General features: G+C 41.6%; 1 protein-coding gene across 7 annotated transcripts in view; it reads left to right on the top strand.

Moving 5' to 3' along the window:
- st18 (ST18 C2H2C-type zinc finger transcription factor) overlaps positions 1–15,282 on the top strand; it is a 46,495-nt gene that overhangs the window by 7,362 nt on the left and 23,851 nt on the right. For 3 of the 7 annotated variants that reach the window (XM_056421702.1, XM_056421700.1, XM_056421697.1), the window contains exons 1-2: positions 1,510–1,627; positions 12,169–12,284. The gene's annotated coding sequence lies outside the window, so the exon portion shown is untranslated. Of the gene's footprint in view, positions 1–1,509; positions 1,628–2,342; positions 2,382–5,643; positions 5,707–12,168; positions 12,285–15,282 lie in introns of those variants that run through there. The other 4 variants (XM_056421698.1, XM_056421699.1, XM_056421703.1 and 1 more) reach the window with 4 other exon arrangements.

Raw genomic sequence — 15,282 nt, 5'->3', positions numbered from 1 at the left:
AAGAAAAAAAAAAGAAGAAAAAAAGAGCTGAAAAATACATTATTATTACATATTGTGTTGACACGTCGGTCCCCGGGGAGGGAGGGATGGGGGAGGGGGGGGGGGGGCATCACCTAGATAAGTGTGTTTGGGTGGCCCCGACCATCAGCTGGGGAAGAGCTCGGCTTGGATCTTGAGGGGGGGCCCCCTCACGGGTATCACTTATTCTAAATCCTGAAGCCACCCCCACTTACCCCGCCCCCCCCCCATACCCACCCCCCCCACCCTTCGCCCCCAGGCTCCACCCAGAAGTGTGGTTGCCTTTGTCATTGTAATCTGGCCCTGTTTGCTAAACGCTTCCACTGTTTACTCTCTGCGACGGGGGCTTGTATGAACAGGAGTCAGCAGGACGCAAGGGGTGACATCACTTTGGCTGGGCGGGGGGGTTTGGAGGGTGGGGGGTTGTTTGAAAAGCTGCATTGGTGATTTTCTCGGGGGCCCCTTTTTTCTTCTTCTTTTCTTCTTCTTTACGCCGTCTCTATCCAGGCCTGTCGAACGCATGAGCTAACTCAGGAGGCTAACATGGCCTTCGGGGAGGAATTACACCTAATTACTTGAATAACTGCGAGGCAGCAGCCCTCCGTAGTCACCCAAAATCATTTCCAGGTCTCTGCCTTTTACTGATAGCCAGACGTCTTGTCACAGAGAACCCCGGACACAAAGCTTTCTCATTCAAATTGTCCAGGAGAAATGAAACAGACTGACAGGTACAAACATTAAAAAAAAGGGGGCGGAGGGGTGGTCGCGTGGGGGGGGGGTAGAAATCAAATTAACAGACAAGGATTTCATATCATCTATTTTTGTTGTTGCCGTAGCGATAAAGTCGCAGACATTGAAACTGGTCTGTTGAGCCATTGTTATCATCCCTGGCCATCTGCTGCTGAGGAGTGACATTCCCTCTCATTTGCATGATGAGTGATGTATGAGGAGCTTGGGAGGGCATATGCGCCGGTCTCATGACAAAGCAAGAGAAAGTTTGTCTTTCTTTCCTTGAATAAGGATCGATATACACACACACACACACACATGTATATATATATATATATATATATATATATATGTGTGTGTGTATGTATGCGAGTAAAGCTGGAAGAAGGAGCCACAAACAAAAGGACCACATCACCTGTGAGTGTGTATGCGTGCGCATGTGTGTGTGTGTGTGTGTGTGTGTGTGTTTGTTTGCCTGCATGTATGTTGCATCCTCTCTAAGCGCGGACAAATCTGTATTGTCTGTGCGAGCGTGCACGCGCGTGCGCACGAGCCGAGGCTAGTGTGCGCGCATCTGCCTTCTCGTGTGCCTGTTTGTGTGTTTTGCGGATGTGGGAGTAGAGCAAGGAGGAGGGAGGAGGAGGAGGGAGGAGGAGGAGGGGGAGGGGGTTGGTGGCTGTTGATGTGCAAATGTGCATCATGTTGAAGGGCTGTGAATGGGGAGGTGTGACGTAAAAAGGGACCCGAACGCAGGTGCTTATCTCGAGGCTGTCAAAGGCACAGTATGTCATATTCCCGGGGACTACCTCTCAAAGCCACAGCACCGGCTCAGCTATCAAGAGACGGGGAGGAAATCAAACTTTTTGGATCACAGCACTAGGTTGGTGTCAAAGTTCTTTTTAAAAAAAAACGTTTTTTTGTGTGTGTAATGTAAGATACTGTCAGTTTGGTCAGCGTTTATCGTCCCCGATACTCTGCATCATCGCATCTGTGAACGACAAGCCTTCCAGCTCCTGCTGTTTGACGCTGAGGATGTGAGAGAGAAAAAACTTACTTCGATTTTCTTTTTTAAAAACTGAGATTTTACTCAGCTGCTTTAACTCGTGTTCTGTGGATTTGACGTGATTATGCGATATAGCGTTGTACTGTGTCGGGTGTGTGTGAGGAGAGAGAGAGAGAGAGAGAGAGAGTGTGTCTGGTAAATATTGCTCTGCTGAATGAAACATTTGTTTTGCTTGATACAAAATCGCGTGTTCTTAAAATCTGGAGCTGGAGAGCGACGCGCAGCTTCTGTCCAGGTTTTCAGGCAGTTTGAGAGGAGATTAAATGGCTCAAACTGTTTTTTGAGAGGCATGACCTATTTCTGATCATCCAGATAGCACGAGATACGTTCCATCTAGATTCAAGTCACGGCGTTTGTGCGTAAGCTTGTCTTAGAAGAGCACATGTTCGTATTGTGTGCGGAGACAAAGCATTGTCAGGTCGCCTGTGGCTTTGACAGTGACAGCTGTACACACAAGACCACTGAGGCTAATGCACTTAAACGTTCACTCTGTGTTCCAGAAACGTATTTGATCAGTCGCCGAAGTATTTTATTGCATCCTGCTTTGGCTTTTTTTGCTGTATATTGAATCGTAAGTCCGGTAAAGTTTGAAAACTAGATGCTAACGTCTGGATTTGGTGTGACGGTGGATATTTTTTTATTTTTTTTATTTTTTAAAGCAGCTTTTTTTTGCGTTTTACTTCGGTGGCTCGTAGATTTGTACCTCAGAAGCAGTGCGTCCTGTTCTGATTCTCTGTATTTGTATTGTAACAGAGCTAGAAGAGGAGTAGTTAAAAAATAAAAAATAAAGGATATGCTAATGCTAAATGTAGTCTGATAGTAACGCAGTCTTACGGGTGAACTTTGGCGTTTTAGGTCGGTAAATCTTGGCTGTGAACAGATTCAGAGGAACTGAAGCACTCGACAGTCTCCAGAGCGACTATTGATTCAGGAGGACGGACGCTGGTTAGAAAAGTTCATCATTTACTAGTAACGTGCGCCACGCTAATGGCTCAGAATCTGCTTTACGACCCAACTTTATGTTGATCACTGTTAAACAAAGTAGGATTTCAATATTTATTTTTTAAAACCAGAGCTGAGTTTAGGCCTCGGTTGAATTTATCGTCCTGATATCATCTCAACTTCAATGTGTTTTGTCGATTGTCAACAAGGGACAGTCACAACAATCCACTCTGCATATTTGCCGTGTCGTTGTGAGACACTATACGCTGTTAAACGATTTGAAAAGGTTTGGAATTACTCAGACATCTTCCAGTGTTGACGTGAATCAAAATGCCGGTTGTCATCCTGCCTGTTAGCCTCCATTAAAATCACAACTCCATCAGCTCATTTCAGCTCGCAATCGAAAAGAGCGACAAAAACCACGAGACGACACGAGCGCCGTGTGACCGCGTCGCATGTCGATCATGCTTTTTAAAAGTTTGGCAAGTTACAGACGCAGGGCCGGGGAGCTACACCTGTGCTCCTTGTTTTAATGACGAGAGGCTGCAGCAGTGATAAGTCAGAGGCATTATTCCTGTGCTTCAAAGCTCAGGGATGTTAGTTACCACACAACACACACACACATGTAACCTGTGTTCACCTCCAGTCACTGTCCATGGTACCTACACCAACTTATTCACACACCAAACTCCTGTGATGGGAGAAATATTCATATTTTTCTTCCGTTTTTTTCCTCATTCTTGCAAAGAAATAGAAATATTACGTCAATTGCCGTCGGTTGGACGCAGTGAAAATAACAACATTGTGTGGAGAAAAAAAGCCCAGCATGCACGTCGTCAGTGTGTTGCATATTGTGTTACCTGCTCCTCTTTTTTTTTTTTTTTTACCCAACTCAAACTTCAGTTAGTTAATCCAGGAAAATGAATTATGTGGATTTAATTCAACAAGGTCTCAGAAACAATCCATCTGCTGTAGAGCAGCTGGTGAAAGGATAAATGTAATTAATTACTTAACTTTTGAACAGTATTCCAAAAAACAGTTCTGTTTGAGTGTCCTACTGGGAACACACATGTAAAGCAACAGTGTGATGTGCATATACTTCCAATGTTTTCCTTTCTATTTCTCACAAACATGTTTTAAATCGTCTTTTCATGTGTCCTCAATTATTGTTTAAATTATGAACAAAAATCCACATGAAAATATATCACTTTTAAATAGTACTAGTAATTTTGAATTTTTACATTTCAGCCTCTTTTAAATGAAATGTAGTCATACATAATTAGTGTGTAGAATTACAAGTCATTCTAATTTTATAAATTATATAGTTTTTTTCTGGTTGTTCCTTTAAAAGTGGATCGATCCTCACCAGTCATTTTCAAAAATAGACATTTTATTGATTGTTGCGTAAACTCTGACTCATATGTTACTGTTTTATCGTTCGTGTTTCATAGCTCGGTTCTACTTGATCTGAAAACGTGAACATGGCTAAAACAGGTGGGGATTTTCCGAAAAAATGAAATAAAACAAAGTGGATAGTCACATTTGCTTTTCCAGGGCAAGACTATGAAATGTTCCCAATTAATATGACATGGGATTTTATTCCGCCTTTTCTCGCGTTAAAAATATATTTCATAATTTACCTTGATTGTAATGTACCTCATTGGCTGTGGTTTTGTTTGTTGGCCTAACTATAAAGGATCTGCTTATACCGTTGTGGGTTGGGAAGAATTAGGATTTATGAATTTATTTCCTCTGTTGTATTGTTTAAACAGCTTTGGTTTAGTTTTGATCCCTTCCTCTTGCCTTTGAGGCTGTTCCACGGTGTCAGCTGTTGACTGATAGTAAGAGAACTGCCTCACAGTGTGAATGAAAGAAAACTAGCGGTTGGTAAACACTGATAAGGGATAAATAGAAAGCGGTCAGGCAGAGATAGTTCTGTGGGAGCCCAGATTGTGTGCGGTCTGTTAAAATGAGATTCTGAGCCTGTCCTTTTTATTCTTCCTCCCCTCCCCTCCCCTGTGCGCCGTTTGTCTGGAAAATCTCCAGTGACCCGACTCGGCAGTCCCAGGCTGCAGTATTCTTTTCTTTTCTTTTTTGTATTTGTTTTGTTTTCTAACAAGGGTCAAGTTGGCCAATAGACACGTCCCTGATGCTTATAGACAGCTGTCATGACTTCAAGTGCTTACAATGGTTACATTTTACATTAATTCAGGCTTCTGCACTAACAAACACTGCGGCGGGAGATTCGTCGAAAAGCTAAATATGTACAAGAAATCCGTTTTTTTTCCACGTGTGTTTATTACATATTACATCCCATTCAAGATGTTTTCAAAAAAAGCTGAGTAGGGGCACCCTTTTTCTTTTTTATATCACCCATTACATACGAGCCTGGAGTATCATTATCAAGTCAAAGTGTATATATCACCATGCTATATTAATTACAGTCACATAATTAGACATTTACACTCTTCACTACAGACCCCGAGGAATATAAATCTCATTTCTCAATTAGAATCACTCTAAATTACTGTTTTATTCAATTCCTCCGAGCAGCAGTCTGTCCTCCCCATTGATTTTGTCTTCTTCTTCTGGGGGTGAATCTATCTTTTATGTGATTAAAAAGACCTTCAGAGGTCTTACCTTGAGGATCACCATGTGGTGTATTTACACAGAAAATAATTCAGCCCATTGTAGCCCAGCAGCTAATGAGATTGGTTGTTAAGTGAATGACACAAAGGCTAAAAAATAAAAATAAAAAGAGAAAAGCTTAGCGTTTCGGGTGAATATCACTGTGTCCCCACACACACACACACACACACAGACACACACACACACGCTCTATCTCAGCAGCGAGACTCTGGACTACCCTGTACTCCACCTCGATATATCCTCCTGCTCCGTCTCCCCCCCGAATGTCACCGCGAGATGCAACACAAAAGGCTAAAGGGGGCACGGTAAGTGGAGCCGGGCGCCGCCGCCCCGGTGGACATGTTGACGTGGCCGCGTTCTTTCCGGAGGCGGGAGACAGACGTGATTCTGTTTGCCTCGCGTGACGAGGATGCGCGCCTCGGGCTCAGACGAGCAGATCCATGGAGAGGGGTCAACGACCGCGACGCTCGTTTTGTTTTTTTTACGCCGCTCACAATACGATCGACCCGCTTCATAAAACTTCTCCATTTGCCCGCCAAAACTTTTCCCTCTCCTCCTCGCGCTGCCGGCCTCGTGCACTTGAACTTCACGTTTTTTTCTTCCTTTTAAAGAGTAAAGCGTTGGGTTTTTCTCGTGCCTTCGTTCATTATGCGGGTTACCGGGACGCAGGTTATTGTTGTTGACTCCGATTAAAGATCGACTCGGTGTTGTCCAAGGATTTATCTTCTTCTTCTCTTTTTTTCATAGCAATGAAAGGCATGTCAGCACAAGAGAGGGTCTCGTTAAGCTCACATCGGATCGATGGCTGAGCTGTTTAGAGGCTCACTCCAGAAAGTGAATCGGTGTTGTTATGACACAAACATCCGCATTTTGACCACGGATGCGTCGCACCTTCCTGTTTCATGATCCTGGCTGCTAACAAACGTTGTTCAGGGCATTAGCTTATCGTGCTCCGCTGTCAGGCGGGAAACTGGGTTAAAGTCCATCGCGTGATATTAAACCCTGGACTTAAGTCAAATTTACATTTTGTTAAAGATTACTCCTTTTATTGATGCATATAATCATATTCATGGACCATCTGCTGATTTGGCAAGCATGGATCAAACTCACAAAACAGCCCTGCTAACCTTTTAAGTACAAAATAGTCTGGCTTAACTCTGCTAGCCCAGAAGTGTGAGCGTTTCTGTGTGTGTGTGTGTGTGTGTGTGAGGGAGTGTGTGAGATTGTATGGATATTGGATAATACTTCATTTAGATCCTCCAGGCTGCTCATGCCATATTTTTATTTCATCGTGATCGCCGTGGCAGCCGATCAGGACTCGTGTTTGAACAACTGAGCAAATAGTGTTCGTCTGACAATAAGCTGAGCGAAAAATCTTGCTACGAGGAACCCGATTAAACTCTTGACCACGAGCGCAGGGCTGCGAGTTTGTACCCGTCGCCATGGCGACGCGGGTTCCGCAGCGCACGCTTCCCCACCCGGCGTCGCGGACGGCCACGCGGGGCCCTCGAGGCTCCTCTCGTTTACGCCGACAGCTGATTTAGTCGTGAACTATCTCTCTCCGTGGTGTGTGTTTCACGGAAGTGGGAATTCGCCATCGGGGCGCCCTTACCGCGGGAAAATACTTGTGTTCGACTCGTTCCAAACAAAGCTTACGCAGATTGAGAATCCATATGCCAGAGGTAAATCCGAGTTAACACGGATTTATACTGGCATGAGTTAAAGGACTCGAGTTTGTAATCCAGGTGGCCGAGGGATTTTACCATACAGTGGCAAAAATCACTTAAAACTCTCCCAACACCCTAAGCCACGGAGCTCACGAGCAGACAGATTGTTCGGAATTGACGACAGCGCAACTATCTCGGAGCTGGACTCGATATAGTTGTGTGTGTGTGTGTGTGTGTCTGTGTCGGTGTGTGTGGGCCCATGTGTGTGCATATGGGGGACATGTTTGCTTCCTCTATATATACACTCAATTAGTACTAAATGGGCTCTTTAGAATAAGACCGTGACAGATTGGTACTATTTTGCTTCAACATGCTAGGGGAGGTGTATCGGGAATACCGCCTCCTAGGAGAAAAAACACACATCGACCTCCTTGTCAGTGGCCTGTGATAAGCAAACTGATCAAAGTCGCTGTAGTATTCAAATAATCCGTGTTTTGATAGCCCTTTGCTCCAGCACCATATCCAATGCATACAAAATAATGGAAGGTTGAACAAAGGTGCGTATTCCTACGCGTGTGTGTGTGTGTGTGTGTGTGTGTTACTGGGCGCGTGTGTGAGAACACGCACACCCGTGTGCACATGTGTGTGGAGGACAGAGGAGCAGAGATAGAGTGGAGTTGTTTAATGACAGGAACAGCTGACTCATTTAGAGAGAGCAGTGAAAGGTAATTAACCCTGGGAAAACTACAGCTGCCATGCGAGCTGTTCACTTCAGCGCAATCTGATTAGGAATCAGCGCTCGAGTCCCCGACTCCTTTCAGACGCTGTGTGTTCGAGGTAAACTTTTCCTTTTGCCCCCGAGAGCCCCGGAGCACTGGAGACCTGCCTTTTGTGACGGGGGGGATTAGCCGGAACGGTTACTACGTTTCTCCAAATTGCGGACCACCTGGTAGCATTCATGCAACCTCCTCCATGAAAGGGCCTCCTTGGGCCGGAACAATGAGCGGGATTACTCCGCTCATTGTTACACCGGGGCTGGAACTTCTTTTTTTCTTCTTCTTTTTTTCCCAAACACCTGTCCCCCAAATTAGACAGGTTTGAGAAAGAAAGGGGAAAAAACGTGTTCATGAACCCGAATTCAAAGATTCAAACTAACAGGAGAGAGAGTGGTTTGTCCGACTGGAGGCTGGCCAACTGGAGGGTTTATTATGCTCTTGATGCATGAGTGTGGTGCAAGGACATACTAATTCTATTTTTCTGGATTTTTTTGTTTGTTGGTGTTCTTAATTGGATTGAATTCACGAATAAAATAGCATATCATCCAGGCCCCCCTTTCATACGATAAGGGAACTAGAAGCACCGGAAATTTGGTTCAAAAAAAAACCCAACACGAAATTGGCTCCTTGATGTCAGAAGAAACAATCTGGACTTGGTGCCTTTTGTGTGGTCCGGCTCCAGATGAACTCAATTTAGAGGGAAGGCTTTGGGGTGACTTTGGAAGGCGATTACAAGATTTATAAATCAACGCGGCAAAAGGTGTCACCATCTGACTCTTTTATGGGACTCTTGCTAACTCCGTCCAATAACAAGTTTCCCCTGTAGTTATGCCATCGCAACAAATCATTGAAGCGATAGCGAGCTAGCCGGGCTCCTAATTGTCTGTTAAGAATTCGGTGAGCTGTGTTCTTTTATTGAAGCATTTCTGTCTTGGAGAAGTGATAAGATGCCAATACGCTCCTTTATAAAAGTACTCTTTGGCAAAAGGCGCAAACACTTTGCTTGGCCGTCAGGATAGCTGTGAGGCTGTTATGTCTGAAATCGCAGTTGACTTCAAGATTTTTGACTGTGTCTCCATGAATCCAGAAACCTCCATCAGACGGAGGAATGCTCATAAATTGCCGGCAGAATAATTTTATTTTCTGTATTGTTTCTCCTTTTCTTTTGAAAGGTCATATATATAAATATATATATATATATATATTCTGCAAAAATATCAGGGGGTTTTGTGTTGTCAACTGTTTATAAATATGTATTTATATTTAGATATATATACATATATATATATATAAACAGTAGATATATAAATACAAATAAATATATAAATAAAAATAAATATATAAATCTATATATATACATATATATATATATAAATAAAATATATAGATATATATATATCTATATATATCTATATATATACATATATGTTCTGCAATAATATAGTTTATTTGTGTTGTCTACTGTTTATATATATATTTATATTATATATATATATATAAACAGAAGATATATAAATACAAATAAATATATTTAAAAATATATATATATATATATATAATTAAATCTAAATACATATATATAAACAGTAGATGGTACAACCCCCCCCCCCCCCCCGATATTTTTGCAGAATTTTAGATTCTGCTAAAATATACTCATATTAATATTTAATGCATTCAATGGGGGTCATTTGTAAAAGACTGTTCCCTTGATTCAATTGAAAAATATATAGAATGTTCTTATGGAGACAGCTTATCCTCCAATACAATTAAGTGTTGATTAATTGTCAATTTTACTCTGAAGGTAACCGATAAATAAACATTGTAAAAAAAAAAAGAAGGATTTTATGCCAAGTTTTAGACATAAATTAGACATCCTAGACCTCTTTTGTCCCCTCCCCCCTCCTGAAATATATCTCAGCCATTATTCTAATGTCCAGCTGGTATTTAGGCGCAGGGCGTCTGATGGCTCCCTGGCCACCTCACACACAAAAAAAGACAAAAAAAGAAAAAGTTGTTTATCTAAATACTCTCTGAACAGAAGTTGATTTTAATCTCCGAGCAGAGCTTAATTTACTCACCGCGAAACCATTTGCATCTCAATGAAAAAACAAAAGAAGGTGAAAGCAATCGCTTTGCTTTCTGTCTACAGTTCTACCTGCTTTCCACCAAATGGGTGTGAGCACAAGCAGCTCACCTTTTGCTCCAGCTGGCTTAATGTTCAGCTGCTTCTCTGCACACCACAAACCTCCTATAGGGTAAATATAAATCACCATCAGCTCCTTATATCCTCAGACATTCATTACAAGGGAAATATGAAAGTAAAAGGTGCCATCTCCTTGCCGTTTGCGCTTTATTATACATAAACAGAAAACACTTAGCGTGTAAAATTAATGTGAAAATTATTCCCGGGGTAAACTATAAACACAGAAGTTACCCCGCACATTTACCCTTTTTTCTCCTTCCCCTAGATCAGAGTGTAATTGCCAGTAATCAGGTCTGTTTGCTGCTGATAAAACCACTCTGAATGCGAGGAACCCTCTTTGTGTGATGACTCAATTATGCCAGAAGTGGCTCATCAAACCTGGCCCATCAGCTGCTTTAATAAATAAGGAGGAAAACTTGCTGCAGGCGCATTATAATTCCATTCATCCCATAATTAAATCCATTCCAGTTTTAACCCTTCACTCAGTGTGCTTCTGGAAGAGGAAACAAAAACAAGGAGAGAGAGGGGAGGGGGGGAGGAGAGGGGGGGTGATACACGCCAGACAGTGACCTTGCACAGAGCACCCATCCGTTCCCTATAATTCAAAATGATACTGTTGAAGAAAGGTTAAGAGAAGAAGAAAGAAAAAAAAGGCTGGTGGAGAAGAGGAGGATGAGAATCAGGAAAGATGCGTGGCCTTTTTTATTTATTTTTTATTTTATGTATGCATTGTTTCCACACACGGCCTCAGCCGGTAATTATATTAAAAGAGTAATCTAATCATAACAGTTGGTTGGTCGACTGTGCAGCACTGACATTTTGAAATCTTATTTTGAGTAATCTCATTTGCCTCTATCATCTCGCCCCGTACCCCCTTCTATCTAAAGGAAATGTAAATAATGTAATTAATTTTATGGTCCCCAGAATCTTACTTTGCTTTGCGACTGGCGAGCTTTATTGGTTTCAGAATGAGGTATCAGCCCAGTGAGTTTTTTTACTCCATCACAATAATGTCTGTGTTAATTACATGAGAGCGTCCCAAGTGCGCGGATAAGCTGGGAACAAGGGGACACAAAGACTCAAGGTCAGTGATGAATATCCACAGCAGCTGCACGGTATTAATCAGGCATTATATGAAAATAAAAATAATAATAATAATAATAGCATCGCTTACAACCACAACACAACAACAACAAAAAATGCCAGAGTGCGGTTAAAGTAATGTTTTTACAGAGATTTCCTCCCCACCATCTCAGCTTGGATCCAGCCTCTCTGATAATGGTGCGAGGCAATGGTTATTCATGATGGCTGGACTGGGAAGGTCCCTCTCTTTTTCTCCCCCCCCCCCCCTCTACCCCCCAGTCGCAGCCCATTCTCTCTCCTCTGTGGTGGGAATGCTAGCAGATGGGGTGAGGGGGGAATGGGCTGGGCTCAAGGACAGCTAGCAGCCAGATTAACACACAGCAACTCTCATAGACCCCTCAGCATCAGGCTGCCCCCCCCCCTGAGAAGTCTGCCCTAGACGCAGGAAAAAGGTCCTCCGAGAAGCATTATTCGTGTTGGACTTGGTGTGTGTGTGTGTGTGTGTGTGTGGAGGGGCGGGGGTGCATAAATATGATTCAGCAGATGACGAACCAGCTCAAATAGTAGTGAGTCTTTTTTCATATGCTAATGAAACTGAGTGAATAACCCTCACTCCCCCTCCCTTTCCCCCCCCCCCCCTCCCCACTTTTGTTTTTCCGGGGAAGCGCTCCGTGAGCTATAATTAACAAGATGTTGCCTTTTTTTTTCCTCCTTTTTTCTTCTTCCTCTTTTTCTTTTTTCTTTTCCAAAGCTAACAGAAATAAATAATTCCATAATAAGATCTGTGAAGTGAAGAGGCTTAATGTACTCATTGTGTTCGTCCTTGTTTCCCTCTTGGATGTTTTGTATTAATTAGAAGCAAGCAATTTGATCTCTGTCATGCAATCAATTTGCATCGTGTTCCTTACGCCACGTGAGGTATTAATATCCTCTTTCCACCTCTTTCACATCCATTTCTCTGCATTGCGAAAAATGTGATAACGAAAACCTTCGAGAGACATATTGATTTTTAAAAAAGTTCCTTTTTTTTTGTTATAGATAATGAATTACATGATCACCTCCTGAGAGATTACAAGTGTGAGAGCATCAGCCGGCGTGGACAGAGCGGATCTGGAGTCTTATCCTACGGAGCGATCGCAAAACTACAATCAAAGGTAAACAATCAAGAATATGAAGACAACGTGAAAATAACTCGGATAAAAGTCTCGAGGTGGTTGTGTCGCGGTGTAGAAGTGGCATGCTAAGTGGGGGAGTGTCACGGCTCCTTTGACTGTGGGTGACACATAATATACTCTTTAAAAAAAGGTTCTGCTGAGTCGGCTTTTTCTCAAGTGGTGCTTGATGGTGGATCAGGTTGTCTCAGCTATTCTTGTCAAACAATTCCTTTAAAAGCAGAATACAAAGTTTAGAGGGATCTGCTGCCTGGCGCTGGAAAGACAGTAAACATACAGATTGAGTGAAATAGGAGACAAGATATAAAAACCCAAACGCTTAGCAGTGATGTAAAGTGAACATGTTGAGCAGTAAAACTACAACACCTGAAAGATTCCACTCTGCGGCCTTATTGACGACGTGATCCGATCAGACGAAGGTTTCTCTGTGTTTTTGTGAGCACTATTCACAAAAGGAAATGCCAGAAAACACACAAAGATAACTGAGAAAACAACATGAGGACGGAAACACACATTGTTTTCACACAAAAAGGACAAAAATCACTCAAGTACATCACTTTTTCTATTATTCAGTTATTACGTGAGTTATTATGTGAGTTATTACGTGAGTTATTACGTGAGTTATGTGAGTTATTACGTGAGTTATTACGTGAGTTATTATGTGAGTTATTACGTGAGTTATGTGAGTTATTACGTGAGTTATTACGTGAGTTATGTGAGTTATTACGTGAGTTATTACGTGAGTTATTACGTGAGTTATTATGTGAGTTATTACGTGAGTTATGTGAGTTATTACGTGAGTTATTACGTGAGTTATTACGTGAGTTATTACGTGAGTTATTACGTGAGTTATGTGAGTTATTACGTGAGTTATTACGTGAGTTATGTGAGTTATTACGTGAGTTATTACGTGAGTTATGTGAGTTATTATGTGAGTTATTATGTGAGTTATTATGTGAGTTATTACGTGAGTTATTACGTGAGTTATTACGTGAGTTATGTGAGTTATTATGTGAGTTATTACGTGAGTTATTACGTGAGTTATTATGTGAGTTATTATGTGAGTTATTACGTGAGTTATTACGTGAGTTATGTGAGTTATTACGTGAGTTATTATGTGAGTTATTACGTGAGTTATTACGCTGGATTGAGACATTTTTTAAGTAAGTCTTTTTTTATATATGACTTCTCTATTTAGCAGATATAAGGATGTTTTAAGTGCTTATTAATCAATAGTTTGCAAACTTTTATAACTTCCTCTATAATAAGACATTTTGTATTAATACAAATGAAAACATTGTTGATTATTTTACACACTTTCCACTTTTTGGGGGTTACAACATGTCATAAACCCGTTATTAAGTCTACACAGTACACAGTCCATTCTTCACTTCATTTATTCACACTAAATACAGCATTCTGTATGAATAAAATAGATTAACCCAAATAACGTTTGTACATTGATGATGAAGAGGTACATTATTTAAAGGGCCTCGGTCATACTCTGCAGTGAATGTCAATTAAAAGCTCTCATTTGCCCCTGAATGCATCTATTTGTCCCTGAATGCATCTATTTGTTCTGCTTTTGTAAACACGCAGACTCACATGTTTGTCCACGGTGTTGCCGTGCCAGGACTACCTGTCTGCACACCGGAGGCCCTCCTCCTTCTCCTCCTTCTCCTCCTTCTCCTGTTACTTGTCACTTCCTGTTACGGGAATTAGAGATACAGTAACCGCTGCTTTGTTCAAAATCTGCCGGCAGGTTTTTGGTCATAAATGTGTAAAGAACGGCACACGTGATTTAAAAAGAACTGCCAACAAAAGAAAGGGTACAATTCTTCTCAGATGGACTTTTTATAACACGTGAAACTGGAAATGAGATATGTTCAGCGTAGTTGTTTCTCATTGGTCGGATCAAACTGACCGTTATGAGGTGATTCCCGTCACATGACGCTTTATTGTTTTTAAGTATAACACGGTGGTTTCATCCTTATAAACATGTTTTGTTTCTAATTCAGAGACAGAATTTTTTTTGAAAAGTAAAAGAATTTGTTTCAGTGACGCCATTAAATAAAAAAATACATTTACTTTCACACATTTTTCAACTAAAGAAAGAAAAAAAAACACACCGCCCTGGTAACCACGTGTGTGTCAGTGGTGATATTTATATGCTCGATAAACATCATTTGAACTTTGAATAATGTCCACGCTCCAGTCTCAGGGCGGTCAGAGCAGCGTTCTGCCTTCAAAACAACAAACACAAACAAAGTGTTGAAACACGCCTGTGTGGAAAAGTGTCTCAAACTAATGAGGTACATTGTTTTCTACAGACTGTAATCTATAGTGTTGGGGAGTTGTTTGTCTCAATAGGCTGTAGTAATCAAAAGTAATGAACCTATTATGAGCAGGACCTCTGAGGGCCCGGCGTGGCATTAAGAGTGTGGCACATAAAAGGTTTATTAAAGGAAATTAAGGTCCATCACTGCCACACCTGCTCCCCTATTATAAATGTATGACAGGTCAGTGCCTTCAATCACAACAGCAAACGAGAGAGAGGAGTCATGTTTCCCATTACCAGGGAAAAGTAACAGCATATCCTATGACTCACAGATTTCACTGGCCTGTGACCACTATACGCCACCATCAGCCTGGAATAATTATGTTTAATAGGTTTTATTTGGGACCCACGAGCGAGAGTGGCTGGATTTTTTTATTTTTTTTGCAACTATTTTGATCCAAACACACACACACACACACACACACACACACAGTGAGGCGCCGTCTGCACTTTAATGTCATTATTTAGTGTCATTACATTATTATTTTTTTACTCACCTTTAAAAACTTTGTCCCCCCTCTCTCTCTCTCTCTAACGTTATCCTTTGTGTTTGCATATTTCTGATGTTTTTAGGAGCTCTGTGTGATGTTGTTGATTTTAAAGCAAAAAAAATAAAAGATTCCATTAATCTATTAAGCCTTT

The sequence above is a fragment of the Pseudoliparis swirei genome, chromosome 8 (genome assembly GCF_029220125.1).
Source record: "Pseudoliparis swirei isolate HS2019 ecotype Mariana Trench chromosome 8, NWPU_hadal_v1, whole genome shotgun sequence".
NCBI classification, from domain to species: domain Eukaryota; kingdom Metazoa; phylum Chordata; class Actinopteri; order Perciformes; family Liparidae; genus Pseudoliparis; species Pseudoliparis swirei.
This window is presented reverse-complemented; position numbering and strand designations above follow the sequence as displayed.